The 23,110-nt window shown below is 41.0% G+C and overlaps 1 protein-coding gene across 1 annotated transcript in view; it reads right to left on the bottom strand.

The window, feature by feature from the left end:
- The window catches only part of LOC115790910 (sodium/potassium-transporting ATPase subunit alpha-1-like), a 70,996-nt gene extending 48,125 nt beyond the window's left edge, over positions 1 to 22,871 (bottom strand). Inside the window, exons 1-2 of the mRNA XM_030744931.1 lie at positions 21,764 to 22,871; positions 21,313 to 21,457 (exon numbers count right to left, since the gene is read on the bottom strand). The gene's annotated coding sequence lies outside the window, so the exon portion shown is untranslated. The remainder of the gene's footprint in view (positions 1 to 21,312; positions 21,458 to 21,763) is intronic.
- Positions 22,872 to 23,110: the final 239 nt, after the last annotated feature.

The raw sequence follows: 23,110 nt of genomic DNA, 5'->3' as shown, positions 1-23,110 counted from the left end.
AAGCAGTGTCACCTCACAGCAAAAACCTCAATTCTTCCTGTTGTTCATTAAGCTGATGTAAATTGTTCAAAAATGTAATGAGCAAAGGGCATGAAACTCACAAACATGCATCGGTTTGTAATGAGTAAATCCCCCTAATCTAGGTGGGGGTGGGTGGCGTCAACCCAAGAGTGTAATGCTCAGTTTTTCAGACATTGATTAAGCCAAATATTCCTGCAACATTTCCAATGGAAATCCACAGTGAATTTCTTATTTTAAGTTTAGGCTAAAAGTCCACTAAAAAAAAGGGTTTTTAGTTCTCAGCAAAAAAAAGAACTGGAATTAAAGAGAAAATTACAAGAAATGGAGGCTGTGTTAAATTTAAACCCACACTTTATTCACAATAGGAGACGGAAAACATATCAAATGCTTCAACTGAGACATTTGACGATTTCATGAAAAACATTCCCATTCCCTCATTTTGAATTTAATGGCAGCAACATGTCTCAAAAATGTTGGTAGAAAACCACAAAGCATAAGTGGGAGTAAAAAGAAACAGCTGGAGGAGCATTTACAGCAAATTTGGTTAATTAGCAACAGGTCGGCAACATGATTGGATGTAAAAAGAGCGAGGCAGCCTTTCTCAGAGGTAAGCTGGGCATCTGGAAGTTGTGGATCAATTTCAGAATCATGTCCCTCAACATGAAATTGCAAAGGCTGAATATCTCATCATCTACAGTTCATAATCTCATCTAAAAATCTGGAGGAATCTCTGTGTGTGAGGGAGAAGGCAAATCAATACTGGGTGCCTGTGATCTTTGGACCCTCAGGCAGCACTGCATTAAAAACAGACGTAAGTCTATCATGGAAATCAGTGCATGGACTCAGGAGCAGAAATCACTGTCTGTGAACACAGTTCACCGTGCAGAGGTGGGAAGTAACGAAGTACAAATACTTCGTTACTGTACTTAAGTAGATATTTTAGGTATCTGTACTTTACTTGAGTATTTATTTTTCTGACTACTTTTTACTTTTACTCCCTACATTTTTACACAAGTATCTGTACTTTCTACTTCTTACATTTTCAAAACAGACTCGTTACTTTTTAACACGTCTGAGAAAAGTTTGCGGTCAGTGCGCCGTCAAACATCAAACGATCTGAGCCTAAATGGATGAATATTAACATATAAGAGACGATCGTACTGGTGTATCCTCCATCACAGGGGCTTATTGGGTACAAAGGGGTTAAATACGCAAACCCATATAATTAATGTATCATTTATAGCACTATAATCAGGGGTTACAGCGCCGGACCGAGTCCGTAAGTTGTGCTCGCGGGACATAAACAGCTTAGCTAGCACTACTGAAGAGGAGCGAGCATAAAGGGAGTAACGTGTGGCAGATAATTTTAAATGCAATGTTTCTAAATGCTGAACAAATATCAGCAAACACACAAAGTGTGTGCAGTGTGTCTGTAAGCTAAAAGAAGAGCTGCTGTATTTCAGCAAGCACAAAGAGAGAGAAGTTCACTCAGAGATGGAGAAAGAGGACAGGAGAGGAAGAAGAGAGGTTAGATTTAAAGGTAAGGACTGCAAAACAAACTGAAGTATGCTGACTTTGTGTAATTCAAAGATTGTATAAAAAAAAAAAGTTTAGTGTGTAATAAACAGATAAGCTTGTTGTACTGTATTTACAGTAAAGCTCTGTGTTGGTGCACAGAGGCTGTGTTGATGGTCAGAGTTACAGGTTACATCAGTGCAGCAGAGATGAGTTTAAATCAAAGCTGCTGATGCTGAGATTCATTCACTGAATCCAACATTTCTACAGCCTGTATGCTGTCAGTGTAGGGATGGAGATCAGCTCAGATAGCTGTGAAATACTGGGTTACATCTTTGTGAATTCAGTTCATCCACACAGAGCAGTAAACCTCAGAGCAGCAGGTCAGCTGATCACAGCCTCATGTTTGTGTTTAGGTGGAGGCACAGTCACCCTCTACTATGGAGGACACAAAGAATAGAGCTGTGTTTAAATTCCCTTTCACAGTTTGTGTCCTACATAACAGATTCAAGCTGAGTGCATTCATTAGGATTAAAATTTAGATTGGAATAACATTTGTATTCTCATGTAATATTTATATAATGAGGTTCGGTTAGTTTTACACAAAAATAGCAGGTAGAAACGTCCTCCAAAGAGCTACTTTTATTTTCTTACTTTGAGTACATTTCAGAGCCTGTACTTTTTTACTTTTACTTAAGTAAAGAAGTTGAACCAATACTTCAACTTTTACCAAAGTATTTTATAACACAAGTACTTGTACTTCTACTTAAGTACAGAATGTCAGTACTTTTGCCACCTCTGTCACCGTGCCATCCACAAATACCAGGTAAAGCTCTATCATGCAGAGAATGGAGGTGGTGACCGAGGAGGATGACAAGAAGGTTGTACTCTATGCTGTCAAATGACTCCTACTCCATGTATGGAACTGTGAGAGCCTTGAGAAGCTCCATCAGTGATAGACTGTTGCACCCCAAATGTTTGAGAGAGCGCTATCGCAGGTCCTTCCTGCCTGCAGCAGTGAGACCTTTTAACCAACACTGCTCCCTGTCATAAGAGTGTTTACTATGTACATATCTATACTGCTGAAATTTGATTGGTCACATTGTCTATACTGTACATAGTGTATACAGTTTTTATTTGTATTTGTATATTTTGTATTTGTAATTTCTTATTTATTTTTATCTTTTTATACTTTCTTATTGTGTTTATAGTATCTTATTGTTTCTCTGTACAATAGCTTGCCACTACTACATTGAAAATTCCCCATTGTGGGACAAATAAAGGGATTTCTATTCTATTCTATTCTGAATAAGCCATATGTGAACTTGGTTCTCTGTACCAAAGTGCATTTAAGATGGACTGAGGCAAAGCGGAAAACTGTTCTTTGATCAGATGAATCAAAATCTGAAATTATTCTTGGTAATCATGGACGCCGCGTCCTAGGGAGTAAAGAGGAGAAGGACCAGCACTCTGATGGTATGGAGGTGCATCAGTGCCTATATGGAATTGGCAGCTTGCACATCTGGAAAGTGCTGAAAGGTATATACAGGTTTTAGAGCAATGTTTATGGATGCTACACAGTGGGAAACATGGCCCTGTCCCAACTTGTTTGAGACATGCTGCTGCCATCAGATTCAGAATGACCTTAATTTTTGGTCTTTCTCATTTTCTCAGTAAGCTCTGCTTCACCAAAATGGACAGAGAAAGGTAACAGGCTGAGAGAACCTAGGAGCAGAGGAAAATGTCAGAGGAGGGACAAGATAAAGTCAGAGAGGAGGAGCTGAGCTGCACAGATAGGAGAGGAGGAGACTCGTCACGTGACTGCACTGGCCTGTCGTCTTGTCCTTGGAAAGGACGCAGGCGACTCACAACAAAGGATTTCTTTGTCTGCATCTGCCTAACTTTCCTGTCTCAGTTTCATCCTCCTCCTAAAAGTTCTTATCTGCTTTCTGTAATTCTGTCCCTGTTCAGCTTTTGCACAAGTCCATCTCAGTTCCTGACACTGCGAACAGAAAGGACACACACTCAAGATGCCCTTTGTACTTTAGAGGTTTCTGTTTTTCACTCTATTGCTAGTTATTTCCCTGTGGGGGTTTATTCACTCATGGGTGCACACACACACACACACACACACACACACCTGTAACCTCCCCCACAGCCCCTATCCTCTTCATTACAATAATCATTTTGTCACACACACACACACACACACACACACACACACACACACACACACACACACACACACACAGAATTCCTACGCTTACTCCTCCCCTCTGTGAAGACTTTCCCCTGGGGCCCTCCCAACCTTCCCTCGTGGAAAACTACCAGGGCGCTCACAACACTCACAATGAGACCTGTGTTAACAGTGGACAGCAGAGTAACAGGAAAGAGAGAGAAAGGGTAGTGTGTGAGGGGGGGGCGTTGGGGCCTTTGATTAATAAAAGCTGATGAAAGCTAACGTAAATCTTTCCAGCTCTTCCATCCACACGCACGTGACAGCATGAATATTTATACAAGCGCCTTGAAACGCTTCCTGAAGGCCAAATGGTCACAGAGGAGGAGAAAGTGAGCGCACCCGCTCCAACCCAAAGCAACACCACCTCCCAATGGACTAATCCTCCATTGACCTAACTACTGCTGAACGGTACTTTGCTATATTATTCACCCACTTCCATCCACAGAATTACTCTTACTGTAACAAACTGCAGACCAAGGTCAAATGCATTTTAGGTTTAAATCTTTGTCTTTTCACTTATAGATATCAGTTGCCTTTGCAAACCATAAACTGAAATGATTATTATCACCTTAAAGTGTAAATTATGAACATACCAGTAATTTCAGTAGGTCAGTTTAAAAGGGTGCACAATAGCACAGTCATCATCAGCAGAAGTGAAGCATTAAAACACTTACAGGGTGCCCAGAGAGTGTATAGTCTTAATATAGGATACAACTCACTTGCTTTTTAAACTCTCTGTTTGGAAGAGGCAGCCAATCAGAGGAAAGGTGGCTTCAAGGCGAGGTGCCTTTAAAGAGCAAGGTTAAATACCTTGTTTCTGACAGTGGATCAAGTGAGCGGCTGCAGCAATGCCCTGCACGAGATAAATAAAGATCATTTTAAATAGCGACTCATTCAAAGCCGCTCTAGTAGAGTCTAAGAACAAATATGGAGCTGGGAATGAGCACAATAGGTTCATGTTAAAACAATTCATGTTTTCCCGGTGACAGTGACCTTTTCAGCATGACTGAGTTTTATTTTCACAAAACATTCATATACCAACCCACGACCAGCAGTCTATGAAGAAAAGTGAAACAGTTCCCAGAGAAAATTAAATAACATTTTTAGTTTGAAATAAAATATACTTTATTTAACCCAAAAGCCGGGAAATTATCGCCACAGCAGCCGAAACAGTGAACACAAGCTGAATAATACGAGCTGTGTGAGAAGAGAGAAAAAGGGGGGAAAATACACAAAAGTAGCAGCACAATTAAACAGGAAATAAAGTAAAACTAAAATAAAATGCCTACCCCTAAACAGCAATCTTGCTGTTTGCCAAGGATTCCTGGAGCTACTTGCTGTAGCTCCAGGAATCCTGCCCTGTTACAAGTTTTTCCCCGGCACAGGCAGGCCCGATGAGTTCATCAGAAACATGCAGCGCAGCTGTGGCAGAACAGAGCCGACAAACTAGCGCCTGTTTTCTCTTTACTCCAGTCAAACTGAACAGCATCTGAATCTATCTTATCTTACAGTGTATCAGAAATCTCGTTTAACACGTTTAACAACATCTTTGGATTCAACACTTTTAATTCTGCAGCCTTAAAGGCTCGATCCTGTTTACACAGTGTTGCTTTATGCTGGGGTGTAACATCCAAATGTGTGGACATGTGGCGCTTTGAGTTCTGCTCAGAGGCTTAGCGTGCGGATTAGACGGACTGATCGTTTTCATTGTACAAAATACAAACGGTACATTGTCCCGCCCCCCACCTGCCACTTCCTTCAGCGTCAAATTACGTAATGTACAATGAGTCACACACATATCTATCTCTCTCCGTTCGGTAATGGAATCATGTATCCATTTTTGTCCTCTCTGTGAATACAAAAAATAATCAGTTCGACAAAAAGTGATCATTATGGATATGGTTAATATGACACAAACTCCACACCGAAACCAGAGAAACGAATGCGGTTAACGTCAGAATCAGATTATAAAAACAAAGGAAAACTCAAGTGGAGACATTTTTAATAAATGTGAGATGTTGAAGTTGTTGGTGGGTTCATTTTGAAAGCAGAAGGAAAAAAAAAAAAAAAAAACACAACACAGTGTGCATGCCTTCTCTTCACTGTCTCTCCACTTTACACACCCAGCAATCAAGATTAGTGAAAACACACACACACACACACACACACAGATGTCCTTATCTCCCCTTCACATCCCTCTTCTGATGATCAGCAATCAAACCGATTTGCACAAATTTGGCAAAATATTATTTAAAAAAAAAAAAAAATCAAGCACAGTCTGCTCTTCCATGTAAGGACATTCTGACATAGGCCAGTGTTGCCTAGCAACAAGGTCTCACGCATGATAGCTGAGGTGTACTGTCCCTAACTCTAGCATGGTGGTGTAAGTGCGATAAAGGGAAACAGCAGAGTGACTCTGACTTCATGAAGGCAGCAGAGGTGATGGGAGTGTCGGCACGGAGAGCTGCATCAGGACAGGTGGAAACAGCGAGCACACTGCAGGTATTTGAACACCGTGCGGTTCAGCTTTGAGCTGCCGTTCATTCTCCTTTTGCACTTGAGTGTTTAGTTCTGGAAAGTTTAAAAAAAAAATTTTTTTTTAAATCCAGACAAGAACCCTCCAACCTCAACCCAACACGGGGAAAATCTGTGTGTGTGTGTGTGTGTGTGTGTGTGTGTGGTATAAGGATGCACAAGTACACTGGAATAAATTCACTACAATGTTTATAAGACTTTGATTTTTTTTAATCAATGCATGCAAGTTTCATGGACGCTAACTATTATGAATGAAACATTTCAATCCAGTCAATAAAACTGTAAAATATGGGATGAAGTCACACACTGAAGCTGATGCTTCTCCCTTCACTTACGCCTGGTAAATGAGTGCAAGAAGGGGAGGATTTGTGCTCAGGGGTCCCTCGGGGGCTGATCTTAACAAGGGAGGAGCAGATGGATTCCTTGCGCACGCACACACATATATACACAGGAATTCAAATGGATCGGCAGCGGGAGTCTCTGGGGGCTAATACGGACTTGGACGCAGAGACAGATTATTTCAGATTCCCTCTGAGTTTCTGCTGCACAAACTGCAGAATTTATATTTACACTTTACTCGCTCCCCTGCTGGATCGTTTCACAGGCCACACACACAAGAAACAGCATGGCCGTGGATTTGAATTAGGACACAGAGAGAGGGGAAAAAAAATACACATAATGCACGCACACACAGGGGAACATGGATTTCTCTTGGGGGGCCCCGGGGACTGATCTTAGCCTCTTAATGATGTCAGAGCCGGAGAGATGGATTTACTGTGGTGGGGAGGGCTGAGAAAGGGCAGGTCTGATGGACATTTTCACTACACACAGACACGCACGCAGACACACACTCCTGGTTATTCTACTTCTACTTATCATTCCGCCAGTCACACACATACCTGCGCACAAATTAGCACCAGGAGAGGAGAGTGACACTGTAACACACTCCCTAAGAAAGAGACGGCCCTGTCGGGAAAGGGCCAAATACACACCAAAAGCAGGTACACACTCGGCGTCTAAGTAATGACACAGCATTTTTTTTATCTTTCAGAAAAACTTTAAAGAAGTTTGCGTGGGTGTGTGGGTGTGTGTGTGTGTGTGTGTCCAGGATTAGGGACATCTAGCCGATGTGATGGTGAGATTACAAAAGAACAAAATGTCACTGGCATCCGCCGTCACACTGTTTAACTTTCTATTCACTCTGTTCCTGCTCCATCTATCAGTGTCTGGATTTAAGTAAGTTAATCTATTACTATATTGTAATGTTAATAATTCATTAACTCTAATTGAATAATTAATCCACTGGACAGTCTGAACAGTTCAATCCTGCTTTATGGAGTCATTCACTAACTTTTTTTTAATGTAATGTATATAAATGCATTTCTCTAACTTGATAACAGTGACTGTTACTGGTACCCAACCCTTCCTTTGTAACTGCTTCTTCCTTTTCTTCTTTTCGGTTCCACTTTCTCCTCCCTCACTCGTCTCCCATCTCATTTCCCTGCTTCTTTGTGAAGATTTCCTTTCTTTCCTTTCAGGTTGAAGGCTTTCCTGGTTAGTTTACTGTTCTGACCTCATTAGTTTAGCGAAGAAGTCTGAGGCCATTGTGTGGCTGGCCCAGACTCTTTCCCTTGCACCTTTTTTGTTTCTTTGTTGCCAGACCTGGCACAAAAGAAGGCTGGAAATCGAGACGCATATAATGTGATGAGTCTCAGTTTCGGCTGTGACAGTCAGAAGGCAGGGCCAGAAGCTGGCTTAAACAACATGAACTCTGCCTACCTGAGTATCGCTGCTGACTGTGTCCATTCCTTTATGACCACAGTGCACCCATCTTCCGATGGCTGCTTCCAGCAGGATAACGCACCATATCACAAAGCTCAGATCACCTCACACTGGTTTCGTAAACATGAAAACAAGTTCACTGTACTCCACTGGTCTTCACAGTCGCCAGATCTCAATCTAATAAAGCACCTTTGGGATCTGGTGAAACGAGAGATTCACACTGTGGATGTGTGATGCTATCCTGTCACCATGGACAGAAAACCTCTGAGGAATTTTTGCGGCAACTTGTTGAATCTGTGCCACAAAGAATTAAGGCAGCTCTGAGGGCAAAAGGAGGTCCAACCCAGTAGCAGGAAGGTGTACATAACAGAGTGGCTGATGAGTGTACATTAATGTCTTCACCGGCCTTGAATAAGAGGAAAAAGAATTCACAGGTGATTAAAGTGCTGTTTCAGAAAAGACGACTGTTTTGTGAACTCATTCACTCTGATCAGATTTGCAGGAAGTTTTTTTTTTTTTAAATCGCTGGCTCTTCGTAATGTTTAATGAGGAGCGTCAAACATTAATTCATATTTTGTCAAAGTCTCAGTTAAATATAATGAAAAAGTGAACTTGCAACTTGCTATGAAATTATGTATTGATCCCCCCTTCCCCCTCCAACTCTCCAACCCTCCTCGCATCCGTTTGTCTGCCTGTCACTCCGCCGCGCTCTTGTGAATGAAGCGCCGACACTCAGAGCGGCGGCACAGCAAGCTGCGCGGTGTGGGCAGCTGACATTTCACTGCGAGCAATCTGCCAGTCAGTGTTGGATGGGCTCGTGTGAGCGCACACCCTAACACGCAAAATCATACGCACGCATACATGCCAAATCCTATGAGTGAATGAATAAGGGATTTTTTTTTTGTTTTTTTGTTCTTTTGCCCAGTTTACTTGATCAGACACATGCATGTGCTTGATTCACATTACATAACACTTCATTCCCCGCTCTGACTTTCTGCCATTTAGTTATCCATGTGTGCAATGAATCACCAAGCTGCTTCAGTTTAATGTAGTGAGCACGTGCAAAGGGGGTTACATAACAATCTACTGTAATCTCATGTAAACTGGCATATAAAAAAGGTTGAAATATAACCTCATTCATATATTCATAATAAAGACTGTAAAGAGACTGTGCAGTGTTTCACTGTGGATAGAATAAATGAAGCAAGTAAAGAAATATTGACTTATGTGTGTCAGCAGGTATGAAGAGCATCATATACTGCTGCAGAAGGTTCATGGATTTGCATGGATGAGGGTTTAGGGATTTGTTTCTAGTTTTGAGCTATTATGAGATTTATGTGATGTGAAATGTAAGATTAAGTCATTCAGCGATCACGTGAGATATTAAAAAGGAAAAGAAATACAGATAAAATAAACACCCCTCCTATAACAGACTTGATCATTATGGCTGTTTTATGCATTTGCTTTCAAATGTATAAAACATTTTTCTTTTGTTCTGTGCTGCAATTATTTTTGTGCGTTTCATCCCGTAGTGTAACAGAACTGCAGTTTTTAACCAATATTTCAGGGCAAGCGGGGACTGTGTTGGAGGCTGTTTTTAAAAGCAGATTAAGGCTTTTGCTTCTTTTGTCAGTATTTGGCGCAGCTAAATGTTGCATGTCAGAAGGAAGAGTAAACTACTGTTTACTGAGCTACACTGCATTAGTCAAAAATAATAAAGTCAGAGTTTAATATAACAATTTAAAGAGACAAAGACAGAATGAAGATTTTAATAGAAAGGAATTTAAACAGAGAAAGAGAAGAAAATTAATCTAAATGTTTCTGTAATGCCTTTTTTTTTTTTTGGACCAATGAACTGCATTTCAGTTTCATTAAAGACCAAAAGCATGTTTATAATAATATTTTATATATTACTGCTTTATTCATTCTCACATAAAGAAACTGTGATTAGACTGCTAGCACAGCTAAATTCACTACAATCACATCATATTTTCCCCGTAATGAAGTACAACAGTAAACTCCGGCAATCACATCACTGCAGTTCTTTTAAACTGTTAACCTCTTGACCCCCGTTTTACACCGTTTTCAAGTCATACAGCAAACACTGTGAACCACACGAATGAGCAGAAACCAGAACACCAACTAATCCCACTTATCGTTACTCTAAAACTTCAAAGAAGGATTTTGCGCCCGTCATTATTTAATCTACTTCTGTTGGTAATGTGGGCTTAAGATATTTAATGTGGCTTGGAGCAAGTTCAATCAGGAGGAGTCCTTCATTCAGCCTCCCTCATGCATTCATTCATCACTGTCTCACAGCCACACCTCTCCCCATTCATAGTTTCAATGTAAGAAAACACTCGCGCATTCATTTCATCAGATCCAATAAAAGCAAAGCCATCTATCATGTAAATTAAGTAAACCGTGACAAGCAGTATATATTGCATTTAGATCTATGGCTTCTCTTAGAACATTAAATAAATTAAACTCTGTAAATTACTTGTGCAACGATGCCCATCACCAACAGCTGCTGTTTCAAATTTTTAAGAGAGTGAGCTCAGTCCTCGCGCATGTTATAATTAGATATGAGGGTGTGTTTCTTCCTCACAGTGACAAAATTTAGGAGTGCGCTTAGAGTTCGGAAATTGTCATAATTACATGTAGAAAACAGGATGTCTCTGAAAGTCAAAGAGAGAGAGCTGCTGCTGCTGCTGCTGGAGGAGAAAAAGCATCAACATATGCTGCTTTTCCACCAGGAAGATTTGAGCTCATTTTAAGGCCGCGACTGTGTCGGTGTGTGCGTGTGTGCGTGTGTGTCTGCACGTGACAGGTGTGGAGGTTACCATGGCAATCAGACAGCAGGAGTGACGACAAATGTTTATAGAAATAGTGAGATGGTAGCAGAAAATCACCAGTTCCTATCTCTCTCTCACACACACACACACACACACACACACTGCAAATATGGAAACGTTGGATCATGCTTTCTGTCGATGCATTTTTTTCCGCTGAATGGACACTTTCAGTTAGATTGCATCAGTGTACCTCGTTGTGTGTGTGTGTTTTTTCCCCTAAGCGTCGCTAAGAGCAAATATGCCATGTATAGCTTAAACACAGAGCGTGTGTATGTGTGTGTTTGCACACCATTGCCCAGGGGATGTTATGAGTTATGCTATCATTATCTCTCATCACTGGTGAGTTGCTGAGAAGTGGGCCAACTTTGTCTCTGATGAAACAGACGAGTAGAAAGAGGGGAAAGTGAGTGTTAAGGAAAAGTTTTGGGGAAAAAAAACTAGGAAAAGAGCAACAAATGCTAGATAAGCGACAAAGTATAAAACAATAATGACACAATTAGTGACCATCATCTAACGGCAATTGTATGTTTTAAACAGAGAAAACTAACATAAAACTTCCTGACTCTGCACGTACACCCACAGGATTTTTATCAGCTTTGCAGGTAAGGCGAAAACTTCATCTGATGGCAGAAATCCCAGAGCTGGAACACCAGCAGCTAATCAGTTGTTCCTTGGCTCGGTGTGCATTCATGCTTTAAACTTTAAAATGAATTTATGAACAGATATTTGAGTTACCCAACTAACAAACACACTAACGGGTGAAAAGCAGCAGCATCACATTTTTAGTAATCCTGATAAATAAGTTATCATAGTAATAAGGTCTTCTTTTTTCACAACTCCCTAACGGTCCATTAGCTCTGTTTCATCAACACGGCGCTGGTACAGAGCTACTTGTTATTTTAAGAACCGGCCCACATTTCAGCAGGTTTAGCAGCTGAATTTTATTTAGCAGCACTCACAGAAGTTGGGTCATTTCCATGGGAATAACATCATGGCAGGCAGAACCTGCGGCGCTAACCACCGCGCCACCACGCACCAAAAAAGTAACACTCTCTTAACACCATATAGCCAATCTTGAAATGTATAACCATTCATAACCAACCCCCAGAATGTCTCTTTCTACAGTAAAACAACTGCAAATATTTATGACTTAACTTGTTACATAAAAAAGTAAAAGAAGAAGAAAAGGTTGATAGTAAAAAGCTTGCTCTGCCACTATTTCTCCTAATCAAACAGCAACAAGTGACTTGGTGACACCTAAGGAGCAGTTTTAGTCTGATCAGCAACCCTTTAAGAAAAGAAAGTACGTTAGCAGGGTTCATGTGGAGGACACGTGCATACACATGCTCACACAAATTGGTTGTCATGGTAACTGTAGCTCGAGCATCAGGATGCGTGCCTTAAATAACCCTCATCTGTGTCAGTGTGTCTGACTTTCTGCCTGTCAGTTCTGAACCGAGCAGCTTCTTCCATCCATCTTTGTTTTGTTTTTTTTGTCGTAACAGAGTGAAATTCCCTCACAGTGAAGAGCTTCCATGCTAACAACATGTTAGCATGTAGCTGTAATTGTGTGTTGAGCACGCATGATCAGCTGATCGGCTGGCCTCCGATCTGGTGAATGCTGAAAACTGGCTAATTGTGGACCCCGGCTGGTCAATCAGTGCATGTACTGCTAATTAAATGACTATTATAAATATTAGAAATAGTCATGTCATAAATATGATACCAGTCTGTGTACAATAAAGCGTTTACACTTTGAGCCACACAGAAGATCAGCACGTGCACTGGAGCCAGGGGTGCAGACATCCATACAGGCTTCCTTTACAAAGCTATATGTATATTTATTTGCTCTCTACGTGTCGAGTACAGAGAGAACACAAAGCAAGAACAGAAGCAAAAACAACAGTGAGAGCACAAAAGAGTCAAAGGAGCACAGGAGACAGATCAGCTGAAGTAAAAAGGGTCAGAGTACACAGCAGATGGCTGCCAGAAACCCAGTGGTGTGACGGCATGTACTGCTCCTCTCTCATCTGTCACAACATCTGAGAGTGTCTGTGTGTGTGTGTGCGTGTGTGTGTGTGTGTGTGTGTCATCATATACAGTTTACATCCACATCTGCCGTTAACACCCTTTGTGTACGTTATGTGACTCTTCTCAAGTTCAAATGTGAGCGTTATGTAAAATCACTCGTATCTCTGCTGCACTCAGGCTGGCTGAATTCCACAAGTGACGCCTCACATTATTCACAGACGTGGCATACTGCATCACTATACTGTCATCAGTGTAAAATGCACTGCAACATACAGATGGAAGAGAGGATTAGTGTAATGCTGAAGGCACGAACCTAAATATGAAACTGAACATAAAGATACTGTATATAAAAACATTTCAGTGTATATTAATTGCAACAACAGCAACAATAGATTATTACCTCGCTGCGATGGTGGACGTACTTACTGCTGTAGCTCACATCTACAACTGTTGCACTTTAAATGAGCATTACAGTTTTTTTTTACAACTACTCCTACTCCACAAAAATCACACACTATGAATCTCAGCTGATTATACTGGTGCTCTGGAGTGACCCATCAGTCGAGCTGGATTTAAATAGCCAAACCTCATTTGGGGGAAAGAATTCAGACTTTAGAAAATGCTTTTAATTAAATTTTCTTTAAAATTAAACTTCTAGAATTCTCTATAATTTTGACTTAACTTCATTTATTTTACTTTTACTGTAACTTGGTACTTTGGAGATTTTAATGACCCAAATACATTTTGTCAGCTGATGGATTAAACAAAGCACACTTATGTAAAAAAAAAAAATATATATATATATAAATAAAATAAGTACATGCTTCAACTATGTACAAATATTAGTGTGCTGCATTTTTCTGAGTTTATAAAATTGATTTTCACAACATACACTTTCAACTTTGTTAGGTTTCCCTCTTCAGTTGTTTGTTAACGCAAATATCTAATCAGCCAATCACATTGCAGCAACCTCATGCCAACCAGAAACAGCTGATCTACCGAGATGTTCCCATACAAACATCCCTGGGGTTTACAAAGAATGGTCTGAAAAAGAGAAAATATCCAGTGAGTGTGTTGATGTTGCCAGAGTTCAGAGTACAGACTTTTTTTCAGCTCATAAGAAAGTAAAAGTAAATCAAATAACTATTTGAACCAAGGCAGGCAGAAGAGCATCTGTAAATACACAACAAATAAATTCCTGGCCTGATGAGTCATGATTTCTTCTGTGACAGTGTGATGTAGGGTAAGTGGAATATGTGGAATATTGGTGTGGGGGATATTTTCTTGGCATACTTTGGGCCCCAACCGAGCATTGTTTCAAAACCACAGCTGACCTGAGTATTGCTGCTGATAATCTCCATCCCTTTGTGACCACAGTGTACCCATAGCTCACCATGTCACAAAGCTCAGATCACTTCAAACTGGTTTCATGAACATGACAGTGAGTTCACTGTTCTCAAATGGCCTCCATAGTCACCAGATCACAATCCAGTAGAGCACCTTTGGGATCTGGTGCAATGGGAGTCTTATCACGGATAAACAGCTGACAAATTTGCAGCAACTGTGTGATGCTGTCATGTCAATGTGAACCAGTGAGGAAAGTTTCTAGAATCTTGGTGAATCTAGCTTAAGGTAGTTCTGGAAAACTGACTGGTCCACAGTTTTCCAAGGTGGGAAGAGAAGATGCAGTGCCATACTGTTCTGCCTTAAGCAATGATTGTATTACTGGTTTATCATCGGAAAGACCTTCTTCACATTTCTCCACATCTGGTTCTGATCCCAAAAAAGTACCGTAATATTTATCCAATGCAGCATCTGGCCAGCATTATTAAAACAAACACAATACAGAGCAGACATCAAGCCAAATCCAGGATCAGACTGTACCAGCTCAGCGGAGCAGGACACAAAATACAGGTCTGAGTTTACCCACAATAAAACATTAACTGTCAAGCACTTCAGAGTTAAAGCTTGTGTAGCTGTGAGATATTAACCGTCCTCCTTTAATCATCAAGAGCCCGTTTTGATGAAATGTAAACAAGATAACCCAAGTAAATTTTAAACACAAATCCTCCATAAATCAGATTCAGGATGAATATACAAACGATTTAATAATATGACAAGAGTATCTTTTATTTTTAAGATAAACAAAACCACTGCAGTCCAAACTGTGGGAATGGAAAATTTTTCTTGATGCTCAGGTTTGCAGATAGGAACATGAGAAGTGTTGGCTGGAGGTAGCAGTTAGACAGACTGAGCTATAACCTGAACACTTTAGGTCTAAGACCCACGTAGCTAAAAACACAGACTCCAAATAAAGACAAAATAAAAAACAATGTGGCTTAAGATAGTACTCTTCTAGTGACATATGTGGTAGTCTCTAGAGTTTGAAAAAAGGTGACTGGACTTCTTTAAGTTTTGTTTCACCTCTTATCCCAGAGGCTTCTTCAGTTCTAAAACCAAAAGGTGGAGAGCCCCAGGTATATAAACCCTAGTGAGGGATGTCCCCTTGGAGGTGGTTGCTGACCCACAACTGTTCATGAGCATCATTACATGAGCCAAGGTGTGAAAAAGGCATGGGTCATTACCATCAAGGGTTTTGAGTGAAACCACTGTGAGACTTGTCCCATTCTGTCAAATACCTATTGAGGTCTCCTGGCGTAAGGTGTGAGTGCACGTTGAGGTGCCTGGGAAGAGATCTCAGGACTGCATTATAGGTGGCCGAAATCTGGTGTCGCAAGCCACCTCCTCTGTTCAGTGATGGTCGTTCACAGTGGACATAGATGGCTTCTTTTACTCATCTTTCAAACCAGCTGTCTTCCCAGTCCAAAATGTGAACATTGGCATCCTTGAAAGTGCATCCTTTGTCCTTAAGGGCAGATGTACAGCTGAGTCCTGTCCTGTCGAGGTGGCTCGTCTATGTTGTGCCATTCGTTTGTGAAGAGGCTGTTTGGTTTCTCCAATGTAGAGGTCTGAGCACTCCTCATTGCACTGCACAGCACACACTATGTTGCTTAGCTTATGTTTGAGAGTTTTGTCCTTGGGCTGGACCAGATTTTGTTTTAGGGTATGGCTAGGTCTGAAGTAAACTGGAATGTCATACTTGGAGAAAACTCTCCGGCATTTCTCTGACAAACCCGTAACATAAGGGATGACAATGTCGTCATTTTCTTTCTCCCTCGTTGTTGTCTGACCTTCTTTCCTGTGCATCTTTGCTGATTTGATGAAAGCCCAATTGGGATAACCACATGATATAAGTGCATTCTTTATATGTGAGTGTTCCTTATCTTTCCCTTCTGCCTCAGAGGGAACGTTTTCCGCCCAGTGTTGCCAGGTCCTGTTCACCCCAAATTTGTGTTCCAGTGGGGGGTGGGAGTCAAAGAGTAGGTACTGGTCTGCGTGTGTGCGCTTTCGGTAAACTTCCATCTGCCACAGTGGGCACAGCACACTGCAGAATTGATAATCTATTATGCCTGGTATCTTCCTTGATGAACTTTTTTTTTATCCACTGAGCTGAGTGAAGGCGAGTGAAGGCTTCTACTTCTTGGGTTTTGATTTTGACAGAGGAATCATCCACATATCTGTTCTAGTGGCTAGGTACTATCCCTTTAAAGGAGCAAAGACCTTTACTTTCCATGTAAAGGCTGGCTGCAGTGGGTGATACTGGGGATCCCATGGCACATCCATGCTTTTGTCTGTAGAAACCCTTGTTGTATTTGAAATATGCGGCAGTAAATCTGATTGGTGATGAGGCTGTTTCTGTTGTGTAAGACGCTGTCTTGCTGTAGCTGTTTTTGTGACCATCTGCACTGCCTCCATTGAAGGTATAAAAGGGAAAAGTGAAACCACATCAAAGGACACTACGGTTTGATTTGGATTCAGTGTAAGATTGCAGACCATATTGGTGAAGTCAGTGGCGTTTCTGATGTGATGGGGTGTGTTACCGATAAGCAGACATAAGAAGGTTACAAGGTACTTGGACTTGTTGTAGGTGACTGAATTTATATTGCTTAACAGTGGGTCTGTGTGGGACTTCTTCTTTGTGGATCTTTGGAAGTCCACATATGCATGGAGCAGCTTCTCCAGGGTAAAGGTGGTAGTATGAAGGATGGTCAGTGGCTTTTTCCCCATTCAAATTGTTATGCTGGTTGACGTGATGGCCTTGTTTCTTCGAGTGTGAGTTTGGACGGAAGAATTCTTCCGCAGGACTGGGTAGCTGAAATTTTCATTCTGGTTTGCTATGCTTCAGGTTGTGTTACGTTATTAATCCTTATTGCTGTTCCTGTGGCTGTGCTGAGACCCACTATGGGCAGCTGTTGTGGAGTCATGGCAAAATTGAGCCCTTTGGCTAGCACATCCTCTCCTGGTTTAGTGAGAACCCCATCAGGTCATTCACCCACTTATCTTGGCTGTCTTTGGTTTTGGTGTCTTCCTCTTCACGTCCAGCTAGTCTGGGTATCGACTCTGAATGGTAAGTTCTTAAAGAACTCTAGTCGCCTCTTTTTCAAGCTCCAGAGACTTTGCTAGTGACAATATTAATGATGTTGGACAATCTAACTTATCAGAATTACATTAATCTTTCTGAATTCTGGCTCTCAGCATAAATGATAACCCTTTAATTCAATGAATAAACCAATTAGTTTATTGCATTCACACTTTCAGCCTGTCGATTGCTTGATTTCACTGAGCGTGTGTTAGTCCGCCAAGCATAAGTGTTCTACCCCAAGGACACTGTCAGGAACACCAAACAAGAAAACTACATTTCCAAATCAATCATTTCAGAAAAGCTTCTTTTCCCAACATAAAAATGATTTCAGTGCGATGACGTGCGCTACAACTAAATCTGGGACAATGCTGAATCAGAGCTAAAATTATTCTCAGGAGAAAAAAATATATTATAATAATAATAAGTAGTGCTCAAAAACATGTAATCCTCTCTTTGTCTCACACACATACACAGATGTTGTTTATACTGAAAAAAAAAAAAAAAGCCTTCCAACTGTCTTTCCCAGAATCCTTTGTTGGTTTTCCCAGCATGCTTGCTGGTTGCATGGAGAAGAGGGAGGAGCCAAAATGTCAGGGGTCACCTGACAAAAGTGTTTGATCTTTCTTTACGATCTGTGTGTCTCTATATCATCTAGCAGTTCAGTCATTCTCAGCATACGTTTGATCTTGGTTTTCACAGCAGTGATCGGGTTCAGAGCAGAAGGATGGAGATCTGTCCTTCAGCGTGTACGTGCATCTGAGCACGCTGCCTCGAGTCTCTGGGGCCATAAATGTTTCATCCTGGGACCCTAGTGTTTTCACAGATTTCCAATAACATCATCAGTCTTAATAAGACTGCAGTGACAAAAGCTACAGAACGGCTCAGCAATGAGAGAGTGATTGGAAAGTTTTCTTTTTAAGGCCACTTATTGGAAGTGCAGTGATGGTAAAATTATATTAATTAATTGAATTTATTAATTTAAGCTGAATGGATGGATAGAATAATGTTTATTGAAAAATGGGCAAAAAAAAAATCAATTATTTATGTCTGAGTGTGGATTCCTACATGTGTTTTAATATGAGCATTCATTATAATACTATATGATGCTTTACTGCTTTGTGATGCAAGTTCTACTGCTCTCCCTGTCCTCAGGGAGGTCAAAGGACACAGCTGCATGCTTAAAGTGTACACCTCTTAAATAAGTTTATTTTCCATACAGCTGTTTGTACCTTAAAGTCGTGGTCTCTCAGCTTCAGAGTTCATTCTCAAAGAATAACTCTTTAGCCCCATCTACTGGGCAGTACTGGAACACACTCAATCATTTCCAAGCTTGCTTTTTTAATTCAGTCTTGTGCCCTCAGTGCACAAAAGGTTTTTGACCTTCTGTACTCTAAGGGTTCCCTGTGTATGAATGCTTGCATGGCTTTAACCTTCAGGGCTTCAGGTCAATGCGGGCTATCAGAATTTGTGACCTCACCACAAAAAGTCATATGAGCATACAGACAAGACAAAAAAAGAAAACACGCAGATTGGTAAAAAATAAGGACCTGGCACTTTTCAAATAAAATTTCTAGAAACAATTACTAAAGCAGCTGAGAGGAAACAATCCCCAACTTGCAACACATTTATGGCCTCCAAGAGGGCTAATCTTACATTCACTAAATTTATGCAGATTATTTTCCCTGCTCCTCTGCCGCTCTATTTAAAGAAATTTAACAATGAAAACTTAACAATACATGAATACATGAATGTGATGCAGTATTGTCACTTGACATGAAGTGATATTAATGTCTCATTTTCACTCCCACCAGCCCGATGATGAGCCTACATAATGCAGTGTCATTATGAGAGAGAGCGGGCTCGATCACTTCCTCCTCCTTTAGGTGACCGGGTTAAGCAAACTGTCTACATTTCACAATTACTGTCATTGTCTACAGCACGGTCTCTGAATGCAACGTGCTACACATACCTGAGCTGTGCAGGTCCTCCCTTCTACAAGCAAAAAAGAGCAGCAGACAAAGGTGAGACTGTCTCTTCTTTCCAACAGCTGCTTGCCTACAACTGCCGATGTAAATAATATCATCTTTGTATCAGAAAGCTGAGTAATCTCTTGCACACTCTTTAACTGTTGGACAATGACAGTATCAGAGATGATGCATAAACCAAGCACACAGCAGAAAGGCTGTGGTCATTTTAATCCTTACCAGCCTAATGCCAAACTGAGGGGACACAACGGAGATACTATATCACTCCAGGTCATTAAATGCTTTACTACTGAAGTATCCAAGGACATCTGAATGAACTGATGGAAGCTTTTATGTTTTTAGTCAACATCACAACATTAGCAAATGCTCTGAAGACAGCATCGCTTAAAGCGGCGAGTTTATCCTCTGAACTCTAATGGATGCAATTAGAAATGTGACATTTTCTGTTAACTTTCACAAACTGTACTGAGCTCATTTCTTGTCTTACTGTAGAACTCTCTTAACTATAAAGGCTGCCTAAGGAGGATCTGTTCTATTCATGTGCCAACAAAACCCTCAAAGAGTAGTTAATTCTGGGTTATGCCTTTGCTCATGAAGTTTTCTAGATACTTTCAAACCAGAATTTGCCTCCTTAAATGATTTCCAAGAGCGAGTGCATCACAGCTCTACTTACCAGCTCTTGTGTGACAACACAAAGGAAACAAATGAGTCGTGAAAGAGAGTTTGTCACTGGCTGCTACTTTAGAAATGGAGGCTAAAGCTTTAGATAATGAATGGCTTATTTCAATGCTAGACCTCAAAGAATAGTCAGCAGTAACCATTCAGGCGGTATAGATTCTCTGTACATACGTGTATGTGAGAGAGGTTTATCCTGGTGACTTAGTGGCTGCAGGTGTGTTACTGCACAGTTTGTGTGCTGTGTGACACAGGGGGCTGCAGCATCTTTTTTTGGACAGACTACTTTATAAATACACTCTTCAGTGAGTTACAGCACCAGCTGTGAGACAACCAAGAGTGTTTGCTGCAAATCCACGTCACACAAAACCACCAAACAAGAGGAAAACTACTTTAATTCAGCTTTCACAGCTACACTGAGGATTTTGGCATTTTTAAACATTTGATTGCACTCTTCATTCTGCTTTCAGTTGAAGTCAGATTACTGATCACAATCATTTTAAACCACAAACTCAAAAAACGGAAATAGACATATTTTTGGTGGTGCAGGCTATCCACGCCCTATAGTGGCCCAGTGTGGAACAGACGTGACTCTGAAGTGCCAAATTGGTGGGGACCCACGCCCAGATGTAATCTGGGAGCATTAAAATGTCCAGAACCTGTTGGAAGGACCTTATAAGATCTCAGAGGGGAAATCTTACTTGCTGACCATTACCCGAGTGACCCAGCAGGATGCTGGGCAGTACATCTGCAAGACTAGAAATAGCATAGGTGAAACCTTCGGAGCAGCCTCGCTCAAAGTGGAAGGAGAGGCCAAGCCACAAAATGGGGATGTGAGGCAATTAGGGGTCAATGGTGTGATGCAAGAAAATTGTAGGACACCTAAATGGCTACACCACAGTGCAAAATGGTGAGCATGGCAAGGAGAATGGGGAGGAACTGAATGGAGAGTGGAAGAGCAAGTTAAGTGAAAAACAAGAACAGGTTGATTCAACATCTGAACATCAGAATCAAACTAAAAATATATGTGCTGAAATTTTTAAAGAAAAAATGCATAACCTGTAGGTATTTGATACTAAAGTAAAAAGCATGTTATTTTCCAACAGATAAAACATAAACGTGATTTGTCAACTCTGTTAAAAGATGTGGAGCTGAAAGAGAGGGATGTTCCCGTGCTTGAGTGTGAGGTACCTGATGAGTCCCTCCCAGCTGCCTGGAACCTGGAAGACCAGAGGCTGATGCCCATCAGGAAATATGGAACGGAGAAAAGAACCAAGCTGACTCACTATTCACAATGTTGGAACACACGATGATGGAGTCTACCTCTGTGGGATGCCTGATGGAGCAAAGCGCATTGATGAGCTATCAGTTAAAGGTATGATGAAGTAAAGGGGGATGTGATGCATTTAATCACCGTAAAATAACTGCATTTTATCATGTGTAATAAAATGGAATAACAATTGACTTTTTTAAATTTAAATCACAGACTTGAAGATTGTAGAAAATTTCTTCATTTTAAATTACTACTAGTGGTCACACTCATCAACTTCTTTATTCTTTACCACTTTGTATTTAAGCTAAACAGCACTGCCTTTCAATTTGTCTAAATGGGTGCAGACAGACCCAAGAGTGCTCTACTTACCTGGGATCATGGCCCCAACAGCCAGACCTCCACCCGCTCCACATTTGCACTGTGGGTTCTTCTCTGAGTGTTTAATTCTCAGACATCTCCACCTCAGCTGAGGTCACCGCTGAGAGTGTGAAGGCAACTACTGTTGATGCACTTTGCTGGATTGAAGGGTTGATGTCGAATATACTCAGTACATACACCCCCACAGGTGAGATGTCAGTTAGGAGAGAAAGTCAGTAGAAGCAAGACAGAATACATGTGTGAATTAGAGGTATAACAGAGAAGGTGCAAAGGGGCAGAAGTCATCAAGATAGATGAATTACCTGAGGTCAACCCTAGAAAGCAACAGTCAGTGCACAACAGAGGTGAAGAGGTGAATACAGGCAGGTTGGAGAAGGTGGTGATGGTGGCACCAAAAAGCAGGAGGTGGAGCTGGAGGTGGCAGAGTTGAAAATGTACAGATTTAAACTGGGAACGAACAGAATGGACAAGATTAGAAATGAGTGGTTGGGGAACAAAGTTAGAGCAGTGAGGCTGAGATGGTTTTACATGTGCAGAGGATGGACAGTGGCTATACTGGACAAAGGATGCTGAAGATGGAGCTGCCAGGCAGGAAATGATGGGGATGACCACAGAGAAAATTAATGGATGTAGTGAAGGACATGCAGAGAGTTGGTGTAATGCAGGGGTGCCCAAACTTGCAGCCAGCAATAAACCTCTGTTTTGTATCACTGCAAGTGCACTGTAAAATAAAAGCTTCCTCTCAGTAAATCTAGCTTCCTGCACTTTATTGAAATTTCAGTGATGCAGGAGCTCATCCAGCTTATGATTCATCAAAGTTCCCAGGTGTTTGAAATGCGTTAAGAAAGTTGATGTGCTTTCTTACCATTAATTTGTAGCACAATAGAAACTAATAAGGATTGTGAAATCAAGGAGATTTGCAAACAGTCACATTGAGCAAAAATGAATCGACTGCACCAAATTAAAGCTCAGGATGGTCAGCAGTAACCATGGCCATAAAAAACATGAAACTATGTGCATGTGCCAGCATTTCATAGCAATGACCATATTACTGATTTTGCCATAATGGTGATAGGAAGGCCCCAGCCACGCCTTCCTAATGTGGGAGTCAACCAGCAGGACTACTCCCTCCATGAGCATGACCACGAAGATCATGATCATCACCACCTAACAGGATACGAGCTGCGACATTTCAAGCTATCAAATCATTTTGTATTTCATCAAATTTTTTCCTCATCATTTTTTTGCATGAAAATGATCAGCATGAAGAAATCTTATGTTAACAATTTTGCTAATTTGCATTAAGTATTGTTCAATAATAATTCAAGAATTTATTTT

Source organism: Archocentrus centrarchus, chromosome 2 (genome assembly GCF_007364275.1).
Source record: "Archocentrus centrarchus isolate MPI-CPG fArcCen1 chromosome 2, fArcCen1, whole genome shotgun sequence".
Classification (NCBI taxonomy): domain Eukaryota; kingdom Metazoa; phylum Chordata; class Actinopteri; order Cichliformes; family Cichlidae; genus Archocentrus; species Archocentrus centrarchus.
This window is presented reverse-complemented; position numbering and strand designations above follow the sequence as displayed.